The sequence below is a fragment of the Papaver somniferum genome, chromosome 8 (genome assembly GCF_003573695.1).
Source record: "Papaver somniferum cultivar HN1 chromosome 8, ASM357369v1, whole genome shotgun sequence".
NCBI lineage: Eukaryota > Viridiplantae > Streptophyta > Magnoliopsida > Ranunculales > Papaveraceae > Papaver > Papaver somniferum.
Genome location: NC_039365.1, coordinates 53405372 through 53417301, shown reverse-complemented (window position 1 = coordinate 53417301; position 11930 = coordinate 53405372). Strand labels below are relative to the sequence as shown.

The window sequence follows — 11930 nt, the reverse complement described above, 5'->3', positions numbered from 1 at the left end:
ACATGGAGGATATCGAGGATACTGCCCATAGTCCCCACTTAGATGATATTGAGGAAGATTTTTCCAAAGATAGCCCTAGTCCCATTCGTGCTGGCTCTGTGGAAGGTGATAACCTTCATGCTAATGGCGGTTCTCCATTGATGAACCAAGTTAGTACCCAAGTTGCAATTCCTGCTCTGCTGCCGAAGGTACCTGCGGTTTATGCTCCTAGTGATTTGCATCCTGTTGCTTTGGTTACTACTAGTGTCGTGGTGATATCCTTCAAGAGTCTTCCATCTTCTCCTTCCACTTCGCTCGATTCGAGTGGTTCGTTTGCGAAGGGTGTAGCTTCGGTTGTGAGTGTTAGTAGCTCAGACTCTGAGCCGAAGAATAATGTTGTGATTTCACTTGCCAGCTTCTCCTTCAATGTTAATCCCACTTCATTGGGAAGTGATCAGTCTGTTTCTACTGTCCCTGTTAGCAAAGTTGCTGGTCCCCCACCTTCGTCACCAGATTGGACCGTACTTGGTAATCTTCCTTCTGCTGGTGACATGGACTTAGGTGGTGCTTCTAGTCAAGCTCTTTGGTTCCCAGCTCGTCCACCATGACGTCTCTTCATCGTGGTGAGGGTTCAGTACTTGTGCCCCATGTTCGCTCTCAAACGACTGGTGGAGTTTCAACTGATCTTGAGAAGGGTAACTTACCTGATAGCTTGAGTCTTGGGAGCTCAGAAGATGCTATGCTTGAATCCATACTTCGGGATTATAAGGGTCCTTTTGCTGCTGAGGTTGATCGTCATCAGCTGACTGATTCTTTGGGGATTGCTTCGAGGTTGGATACTTTGACTGCTCAGTATCAAATGTCCAAGGATCTATTCTTCGATCCAGACTTCCTTCGTTCCAGTCATAGTTTTGGTGAATTCCGCAGGGGTAGTATCCAAGAGATGGAAGCTTTCATGGATACCTACGCTGATTTCCTTCCTCGCCTTTCCTTGTTCTCGGTAAGTAACTTTCTTCGTACTTCTCCGCACCTATAGTTAGAACCTTTGCTTTTTCTTATGCTCCGTTGTTTGCAGCTTAGCAAACAAATCAATGTTGGATGTACTTTGTTCAAGTTCTATAGGGCTAAGTGTACTCACTTGAGTGCTCTGCTGGAGCGCGCCCTCCAAGATTATACCTTTGTTAGCGCACATCATCCTTCTCCTGGTGATGTTGCTTCTGTTGCCAGAATATCTTCGTTGGAGAATATGAGGAAGGCTTCGAGGTCCTTAAAATCCTGCTTTCTAGCTATTGAGAAAGCCAACAATGCTGTGAAGATTGCTGAGGAGGGATGCAAGGCTGTTGATTCTGCTTTGGCCATTGAATCTTCCAAAGTCATAGGTTCGTTCCTTCTCCTCTTTAAGCTTTGTTTTAGTTTTTTCATAGTAGCCTAGTCCTGAGAGAACCTACGCCTGCCAGCTGGTAGCTCTGGTGAACTTAGACATCTTAGGGAGCAGGTAGCCAAGTTAACCTCCGATGTTTGGTATTATCATAAGAAGTCCGATAGGTTGATGAACTTGACTGTTGTTAGAGCAGTGCTCAGTCGAACTCGCAAGCGTTGCTATCTCAGGATTGTTTTTCAAGTTTAGTTGCCAAAACTATAAGTATTGATTTCTAGTCTACTTATAGCTAAGTCTCGGACTAGGATAGAAAGTGTAGTTGAGCTCTAGACTCCACGGTGTTCATCATGCAAAGACGAAGAACTACTCAAGGAACTGGTGGAACTTCATCGACAAAAAGGTATGTGGAGACTTTAACTTATCTATCACTTAAAAGTCTATCTACTATATCTCCTATCTTGAGACAAAAGTCTTAGTGCTATATAGACTTCGATTATACACATTTGCTATTTCGAGCCGAGTTTATCTCGCTTATCTATTTCTCGAAATATGTATTGGTAAGCTTTCTCTTTGGCCAAGTTCATATTTACTAGTGACGAAAGTCATGATTATTTCAATTACATGAAAATCGCTTTGATGAAAAATAGTTTGTGAATAACAACTATATAACATCCTCTAAGAATGTTTCAATGATTGAAATGAGAGTTTAGAATATACAACCATGTTTGGACACACTACACCAAATTTTGGGATTCGTAACAGCAATGGAGCCGTAACGATTCTTGGTTGTAACGGCATCAGTAACAGCTTAGGCCAGTACGAAATGACACGTAGTAACACCCGATGGTCATTACGATTTTTTGTAACAACATGGTCGTAACAGGCTCAAGCCGTTACTACGTGGTATTTATTAGTAACGTCCGCAAGCCATTACTACGTGGTAGGTTGAAACAGCTGCAAGCCGTTACTACGTGGCATATTAGTAACACCCGATGGTCATACTTGAGAAATTTTTTTAGAAATTCAATACCCATCAGTAAATTAGATGATCAGTAGTAAAATAGACGATATGCCAGGTAATGAATTGACCTTCTCTTTTGTTCAACAAATATGATTCTCCTCTTCCAGCAGTTGTAGGTCCAACATGCATTCCAAGTAATATGTAACTGAACTATATAAATCTTCCTCCAACTTTGTCGTTTGCCTGGAAAAGCAAATGCAACTGGGTCAGATCCTGCGAAGAAATAATCAACTTTATCGTTCTTATAGCATCACAGAGACATGATGAATAAAAATCGAATACACCCTAGCATCCAATAAATGTGTCAACTGAATAACTTTGAGCGAAGAACCTACATTTTTGGTTCAAATTCAAAATTTGGCTATTTCTTGCACATTTTTTAAGATGATAAAAGTAGAAAGATTGCTGTAAGAAATTACTACAAGTCATTTCCTTTTCTTTACTTTTTACAGGTAACATATTACTCAGTAAGATAAACTATGTTAAACCCAGAAACGGCGGTGGTGGTGAAATAAAAAGGGAAACCCCAGAGAAATCATGACAAATACAGTGGCTGAACCACTTACATCACAGGCAGAGTATGTCTTTCCATCACGAGTCTGCTTCCAACAACCTGCGTTGTTTATTGCACAATGTTCATATCCTGAAGCTGTTACATTATAACCAATCAGTTTATATGGAGAAGAGGCCTAGAAATATGATTAGACAACGAAGTACATAGAAAGACTATCACGATTAGAATGTCTATTACCTGCACAATGGGTATAACGTCTCCTGAATACGCGGCAGTACCTTCAATGGTTTTCTCTGATAAGAAAAAGAACAGAATACAAATTATAAGTAATAAAAATTATCAGGTCTAAACTATCAAATGCCACTAGAATGTATTGAGTTGGTTGCATTTCTGGTCATACTTTCTCTTAAGACATTCACTGGCCTACAGAAAATTAAAATGATTCGATTTAAGTATAGGCTAGTAACTGTAAGTTAGGCACAAATACAAGAATCACCGAAACGCAAAACTTATACTTATAACCTATATATGGAGCAGTTGTGTTCACAAATCCGATGTTGAGATAGTGGTAAACACTCTTTTGCAAGTAAAACTGTCTATGCTGCACAGGGGGTGCCTAAATGTTAACACAATATCCACTATTATCATCAAAATGAATCATAACAATTACCTTCACTTCAGCATAGAGCTTCATTTCCCATGCGTACAGTCTGTCCAAGGTGGACGAGTAACTTCATGTGATCATTTAAAACTCTTCATTAAAATCTCTCTCGCTCTCATAGTCATCATCTCTCGATGCTGAAGTGAGGCGATTTCTTAATGAAGACGACTGTGAAGATGGCGACCGGTACCATGTAATAGCCTGTCACCTGTTTTGGAGGTTCTACACAAGTTGGAAATGGGCAACAGGTATCAAAAATACAACATCCATGTGATGTCCGATAAAAACTAAAGAAATCTTAATCGATCTACATGAATAAGGAAATAACTTGAGAGGTAAGGTCCAGTCCCCTGTGACAACAAGCTAGATGAAAAGCCACAAGAAAAATAGGTGCCCCTGATGTCCCTACGAATACAGAAACTCTACGAAGGATATGCATCACATAAACTCATATCGTAACATGTAGAATATACAATTCCAAGAAAAGAACAAGTAATTCGCAGGTCTATTGGACATTCAACATTACAAGGAAAAGTTTTACACAGAAACCAGAAAAAATTACCTTTACCATCAGAAAATTTGGACACAACTTTGTTAGTTTCAAGCATTCTGGACACCTCTTTTCCACATTCAGAAGCTCTGAAAAACCGATTCTCGATATCCTTTATACTTGATAAGAAATTACCCCCATGAGTAATGAATCTAGAAGGATCTCCTCTTTTCCACATTCTGTTCACATTACTGCTGCCTCAGTACCTTATGTTGCAGGATAAGAACAACATTAATGCCACAATTACAGGGATCAACCGATCTCGACAACTGTATCAACCGAGAAAGCACAACAGAAATGAAGAAATCTGGAATATGTATTAAAATTAACAACATACCCATGCTCCATATCAGTCAACCCAGGTGGATCATTCTTTCCCTTCTTCAAGAAAACCAAGTTCAGCACAGACATCTCTTGGCTCACGATGCACCCACGGACAGACTTCCTTCTCCTCTCACCATTACATCTTCCCTGTCCACGGAAGCTAGGAGTTCCTGAAAAGAATAGACTAGCGAAATTACAAAACTACGCAAATCAATAGAAACCAAGAAATTACAATCGAACAACTCAAACTACAATCTATTCACATTCTATGTATCTCTATGTAGCAGGAGCCTAACTCTGCCTGAAGTCAACACTCCTTGCTTCATTGAGAAACCTTGCTTGTCACACTCCTTACTTACATGCCCCAGAGCATCTCTACTAACCTCTTGGGAGAACCCTTTTTCATAGAGCACACACTTGCACACACGTACACAAACATTTACTGACCTCAGTTTTGTTCTACAGACTCGTAACTATTAATCTTCAAACTATCTGGTACGCTTTACACAACCAACTTAACAATAAGAAAACCAATAGAACAATCAAACTAGAAATGCCTTTCAATTAGAGAAGGCTTCCAGAAATTTAATAAACCAAGACTAAGCATCGTCAAAACAAAAGGGACTCCCAAAATAAATACTCATACAAAAAAGAAGGCATGGCAAATCATTGACATGTTGAAGCAAAAACCAGTAGCTAGCAGCTTCTCAATGAAAGACCCACTCTATAAGCTGTCAAACATATAGTTTAAAAAACATTGCAACACTTATAATGAAATATCATCTCAAAGTATGCAGCAAGATTAAGCTAGACAACAACATTAACAGCTAGAAAAACTGCTCTGGAAAATCCAGAATGAAGAACTAGAAAGAGCATAAGCTACTTCCATATCCAAAATCACAGACATGAACCAGAGATAAAAACAACCATGATATTTTTACAAAGAGCAGAGCAAACAAAATAAGCAAGAGATTGAGTTTTATACCCAATACTGCAAAATCTTCATCTTGCTACTTTTTCTCCAATAGATTCTAATTAAGAGTATAGACTGCAAACAACACTGTCACGAGAGATTTGGGTTTACATTGCAGAATACTAAAAATAACCAACAACCCAAAACATCAAAATTACCTTTAGAAGTTGTTAGGACGGCACCATCAGCACTAGCAGAAGCAATCCCAACCCCTTGTAGCTTCTCAGTCAACTTATCAACTTCATTCACATCTGCATCTGAAAATAAATCTGAATAAAATGCCCTAAATCAGAAACCCGAATCTCATAATCAACTGAACAAGAAACCCTAAATCAATTATCCCTTTGATTCCCTAACACAAAAACCTAAAACGAAATTAAAAAAAAAAAAAATCGTATTCGATTTATATCAGATGAAGAAAACCATAAAATACAAAACCCTAATTAAAAGAACAGACGATTAATGAAAACTTACGATCGAAACTGTTGTCAAACTATAATCTCTAATCTATTTGACTGAAACCCCAATCTCTTCAGGGGAGGCAATGAGAAGATAAGAGAAAGAGAAAGAGAAGAGAGGCAGGAGCAGAAGAGAAAAAAAAAGAGAAATAAAAAATGAAAACTCGATCTGGATTTCACTAGGGTATATCCTCAAAATCACGCATGTGAATGGCACACGCATGGGAGGAAATATCCCTAGTGTTATTCATCTTGGGTGGAAACACAATTGTACGCGTGTGAATGGCACGCGCACATACTCAAGGTATTACGACCCAAAGTGTGACCAAGCGTGTGACTTGCACGCCTATAAAAAAATTCCTAACGGTTGGCTCTACTACGAATTTGAAGAAAATTAGAACGGATATCTCCTGTTACGAAATTTTTGTAGCGGCCATTTGTAACGGGTATTTTGTATCATTAAGCCGTCACGAATTCTTGTTACGAATATGGGAATTTGGTGTAGTGACATAAACATTGTATGTGTATTCATACTTGTGTAAGTCCAAAATCCTTGAACCAAAGTATGCGTACTTTGCTGATCAGGATAACCGGAGCTAAGTCCGCGTACCTGTATGCGTACTGTCGGAAGTTCATATCCCGTGAATTTCTGCTGGAGTTTGTGAACTGAAAACAAGCTCAGTCCGGGTACTTAAGTATGCGTACCGATATGCGTACTTAAGTTCATGAACTAAGATATTTATAAATTAAGAATGCAATCTTTGCAAACCATGGATATAATGTTCATGAATCGATTCGAGTGAATCAAAATTATTTTTGCTTCGATTGTGTCTTGTATACTTCTATGAGATCTAAGAAATTGAACAACTTTCTAACTAGTTTTTTTGAGTCATTTGAACTAGTTATAGTAAAGAAGAATAAGTTTGATATGAAAGTGCTCATATGGCTAACCATTAGTTAACTACTGTTGAACCAACGACTTTTACACGTTTAGGTACGGTTTCTCAAACCTAAATGAAGTTACATTTCATGTGTGTATAATAAGCTAAGTTCGATCTAATGGTTGAAAGATATTAGCTTGAATCTAATAAGGTTTTCATCTAACGGTGAATATTGAATGCTTTGTTACCAAGGTAGCATTGATTGCAAACCCTGATTTGAAGACTATATAAAGGAGAACTCTATCAACTGGGAAACCTAATCCCCACACCTCCCGTGTGATACTAGTTGTATAAGCTAGAGTCGAATATCCTTTAACCTTAGGTTTCTATCGGGACCCTGTAGGTTAACGACTTGAAGACTTCATTAGGATTGTGAAGCCAGACCCAACTATTTTCTCTGTAGTTGCGTGATCTGATCTTGCTGTTTCTATCGTATTTGAGTACAATCGTAAGATTGGCTTGAGATTAATTTCTTCGATAGGCAACATAGAAAAGTAGTCACAAACATCTTCATCTCATCGTATGTGATTCCACAATATCTTGTTTCGCTAGTCGATTAAGATTATTATGAGGTGATTGATATTTCTAGGTTGTTCTTTGGGAATATAAGTCCGAAATATCAATTGGTTCATGTTCACCTTGATTTATCAAAAGACGGAACAAAACTCAAAGGTATTTCTGTGGGAGACATATTTATCTATTCATGTAGACTTTTCTGTGTGATAGATATTTGTTTATTAAAGTCTTCGAATTTGGGTCGTAACTGTAAAACCCCGAGTTCTAGACCAGAGTCAAACCCATATGAAGATCTGAACTCGAAGCGTCACAGGTCGGAAAGAGACTTAAAGATTATTTTTATAATAAACATAATTAAAACTTTATATACATGATTTTATTCAATGAATTTACTAAACATCTTTAACAACATTTCAGTTAAGATTTACATTTCAAGCAAAACAATATAGTCACTAAGCTACTCATTCTTAGCTTTCGCAGCACCACTCTGATAAATCTGCAAGGATGTCAATTGGGGTGAGATGACAGCTCAATAGAATTCATTCCCAATTATCCAAAGATGCGCAAATATAATCATTTTATCAAGCAAAAACATATACCAAGAAACACATTACGACTTCAGCGAATCAATGTTATATTTGACAATCACATTACCAATAATGTTTCTAATAAATTATCTTATTTAGATTCCAATCATGAATTCACAACGCCAATAATATTTCCAACAAATAATCTAAATTCATATTCAAGACATGAGTTCATAACATCAATAACATTCTTAAAAATTCATGCAATTAGATTTCACACATGAGATCATAACACTAATAATATTTATATTGTCACAACAAACCATGAGTTTACAACACCAAGATAATTGTCAACAAATCATCCATCAATGATTGAATACATATATTCACGCATTAATATATTCACAGAGAAACCATGAGTTCACTAATCATCCATTTGGGATTTAACACATCAATTCACAATTCATCCATTTAAGTTTCAACTCATGAGTTCATAAAGCCAATTATGTTTCCAATAAATCATTTAATCTATATTTAAACACATCTCACCAACAAATCTTGCGTTCGCGGTACGAAACCTCGGTTCGTACACCCACCTATCGTTTATCGGCACGGACAACCTCCATCGATGGTCAGGAACAAAAAGTTACTATGGTAATCATACCCATATGATCTCGAGGATAATTACCCGTTTCATTCACATTATGAAAGCATTGGTTCGTACACCACCTATCGTTTACCGGCACGGACAGCCGACATCGATGGTCGGGAAACACAAGTTCCCATGGGGATCATTACCCATTTAACTCTCGGGGATCATTACCCGCCGTTAGCATGAAACGACATCCCGTCTAACGGAAAAACATGAACTCATTTCCTTTTATAAATCATTTTTACACACAACACAAGCAACCATGTCATAAGAACATAATTTTCTTTCAAGCATTTATACAAACAAGATAACTACATTCGTTTTGCATCATACATATTTGGGTGATTTATTCATCTGATCTTCCTGAAACTTTTAGATATCATACATATCTCCATAAACAACCACATATACAAATTTCACAGAAAACCAACGGTTCAAATAAAACCTATCGAATTTACAAGGACATCCTAAAAACTGGGCAGATTACATGTCATTACCAAACAATTCATGATAAAATCATAGAAATATCAAATTGACTCAATCCATAGCACACTGATAGATAAATCACAAATATACAGCTTTTTTTAAGGACTCAAATTGTTTTAGCATCATTAAGACTTCCTAAGAATATCAAAAACACATCAAACTGGAACTGTCCAGAATTTCAGAAACTATCATCCAAATTCAAACATACATTCAACGGTGAATTTGTGGTGTATTGTTCTCAAAATTTAACCATGGGTACTTAATCATGTTATCCAATAATTTCAAAAGCCTAATCATCATTATGATATACATATTTGTGTGATTAAATTACTAAAACCCAACATACAAAATCATACAATATAAACACCAAAAGAAAACACCAAAAGAGAAAAGGGTTTCACATTTATACCTCTCAATTGCTACAAAATCCTCTTGATTTTTTGTTAATCCTTCTTCTATAAAAATCTCTAGATCCATCTCTTTCTTCCTCTCCATAGCCTTTTGTTTTCTAACTTCTAAAATTTCATTTCTAAACTTTTAGTAATAAAAACCTTAATAATACTAATATTAATAATGATAACTAATATTTATATCTCTTTTAATTTTATTTTCATTTCCTATTCATTTTTATATACTTGTTAGAATAAATTAGGTGACTCTATTTCCACCCTAATTTGTAGATTTTCAAGTCCAAACAACCCAGCTAGACTAAGGCAAAGGAAACAACCTAAATAACAAACTGACGCGGGTATAACCCGACATGATATGGTAAATAAAAATACTGGGTATTACAGTAGCAACTCTTAGTTGTAGGTGAGATCAGCTAAAGGAATCAAGTGCGTAGTAGCCTGCTGGGATCAGAGACGTAAGGAGTGCAACTGTACCTTGGATCAGTGTGAGATTGATTGGGATTCAACTACAGTCCAGACTGAAGTTAGTTTGTAGTAGTCTAGTGTCTGTAGCTGCTTAATACAGTGTGTGTTCAATCTGGACTAGGTCCCGAGGTTTTTCTGCATTTTCGGTTTCCTCGTTAACAAAATTTCCGGTGTCTGTGTTATTTCTTTTCCATTATATTTTTCTTGATTAATACAACTTTTGACTTATCAAAAAAAAGAGGTAAATCCAACCTTTGGTTGTTGATTTAAATTGATTGATCCTTGAACATTGGTCTTTGGTACCGTTCAAGTTATTTATTTTGTATTCAATCAGGCTCGCAGATTTCTATTTGTTTGAGTATGAATTGAATCGAGAAATTGAGATATAACTCTTTAATATACTTTTTATTAAGATTGAGTCTAACTTTCTGGTTGATTCTCTTAAAAGTATATTGGAGTTAGTCCATACAGATTTCTAAGCGAAATATTGGGTGAGGTTGTTGTACCCCCACTTTTTCAATTGGTATCAGAGCAGGCAAACACGTTTAAAGACCTCATAAGTCTGTGTTTGTAGCAATCTGACTCTATGGACGGAAGATTATCTCTTGTTGTTGCGCACACCATAATGTCTTCCAAAGATTTCAATTATGCCAAATATCTTGAGATTGCCTCAAAGATAACTCCTTAACTGATTCTTCCGAATACCGAGGTAGAAAGGATGTTTTATCTAATTTTGATAACATTTCCTCAAATGAGACATTTGACACTCTGTCAAAAGCTGAAATGGATCTCACCAGAATTCTAACTCCCACATGATAAAAAAAAGTAAAAGATCTCGAGAAGAAAAAGGATATTGATTTTCATAATCAAGCTCAGCTCTTAGATGAATTTGAAAAGTCTCTTGGCCGAGAACGGGAAATCTATAGTATCATTGAATCCTTCTCTAACAATATCGAAAAACTTATTCAAGAAACTACCCTTCAGCGTGAAAAGATTAGTGTTCTTGAGGATATTGTTAAAGAAGACTCAATTAGAGAAAAACGTTTGATCGAGACGCATTTATCTGATCTAAACAGACTTCGTGTTGAAAAAGAGAAACTAGGTGCATGCCTTATTCTAGCCCAAGAACAGTGCAAATCCTTGAAAAAGGAAAACTCTGTTTTAATGAGAAATTCTTCTATGCCGATGATCAATTCTTAGACAGAATTACAGTACATGAAGAGATGTTCTCCAAAGGAAATTTCTGATAAGAAGCGTTTACATGACTTGCATCCTTCTAATAGGGCTTGAATTTAAAAAAGGTCCCTGTTAATGTTTCTTCGCCACGAACCTGTTCTTTCTTTGGGAAAAGAAATCACCATGTTCATCATTGTTTTGCTAGAAAGAAACAGATTTATGATCTTCAAAATCTACTTCTTTTCATTGTCAACAGAGTGAACTCTCTAATGACCACTACAATGGATTTCATCCCTACATAGAAACATGATTCTCATAAAATATATTTCAATGGTCACTCATCTCGAAATCTCCACAGGAATCGTGTTCCTTCAAATGGTGCAAATTCTTACACCAAAAAAATACACATTCCCATTATTTATGAGAATAAGTCTGGTAAATCTAAGTCTAAATGGTGGAGACATGTCTTTTATAATCCTCTAGAACCAATTTCTAGAGGCCCTAGACTTAATCCTCAGAAAAATATTTCTGATGGATCACCTGGCAAGGTTATGTTGAATTCTTATGCAATAAAAAATAACCGAAAGAAGGTAAGGAATACCAGGTTCAAACCTTCAGATAGAATCTACAACTCATCTCTCAATACTCATAGTGGGATTACATCTCATTGGACTACCTAATTGTAGGAAGTTTCATTCTTGTATCTAACTTGAGAGATGCAAGAATGACATTTGAGAGATACTCAAGTATACTGTTGTTTTATATTTGTGATATGTTTGACTTTGTTGTTTTTGTTTTGCTGTGAAAGTTGAGTCAATTCTTGACTCTTTGTTGCTTTGTATCTCTTTCTTATGCTCTGATTAAATCTTTTAATTATTTAGTCATAATGATAAGGGATA

At 36.5% G+C, this 11930-nt stretch overlaps 2 long non-coding RNA genes across 3 annotated transcripts; both read right to left on the bottom strand.

Moving 5' to 3' along the window:
* Window positions 1-2086: 2086 nt before the first annotated feature.
* On the bottom strand, window positions 2087-3734 carry LOC113301327. The gene is made up of 4 exons (XR_003336226.1): window positions 3563-3734; window positions 3130-3185; window positions 2945-3027; window positions 2087-2561 (listed from the first exon to the last, which is right to left on the bottom strand). It is a non-coding gene; the product is annotated as an uncharacterized LOC113301327 (long non-coding RNA).
* Window positions 3735-3756: 22 nt separating this feature from the next.
* Window positions 3757-5975, bottom strand: LOC113301326. Of its 2 annotated transcripts, XR_003336224.1 has the most exons (5): window positions 5875-5975; window positions 5559-5669; window positions 4441-4597; window positions 4116-4309; window positions 3757-3775 (listed from the first exon to the last, which is right to left on the bottom strand). It is a non-coding gene; the product is annotated as an uncharacterized LOC113301326 (long non-coding RNA). The 2 variants fall into 2 exon arrangements; XR_003336225.1 differs by lacking the exons at window positions 5559-5669; window positions 5875-5975 and adding an exon at window positions 5413-5493.
* Between the last annotated feature and the right edge of the window lie 5955 nt (window positions 5976-11930).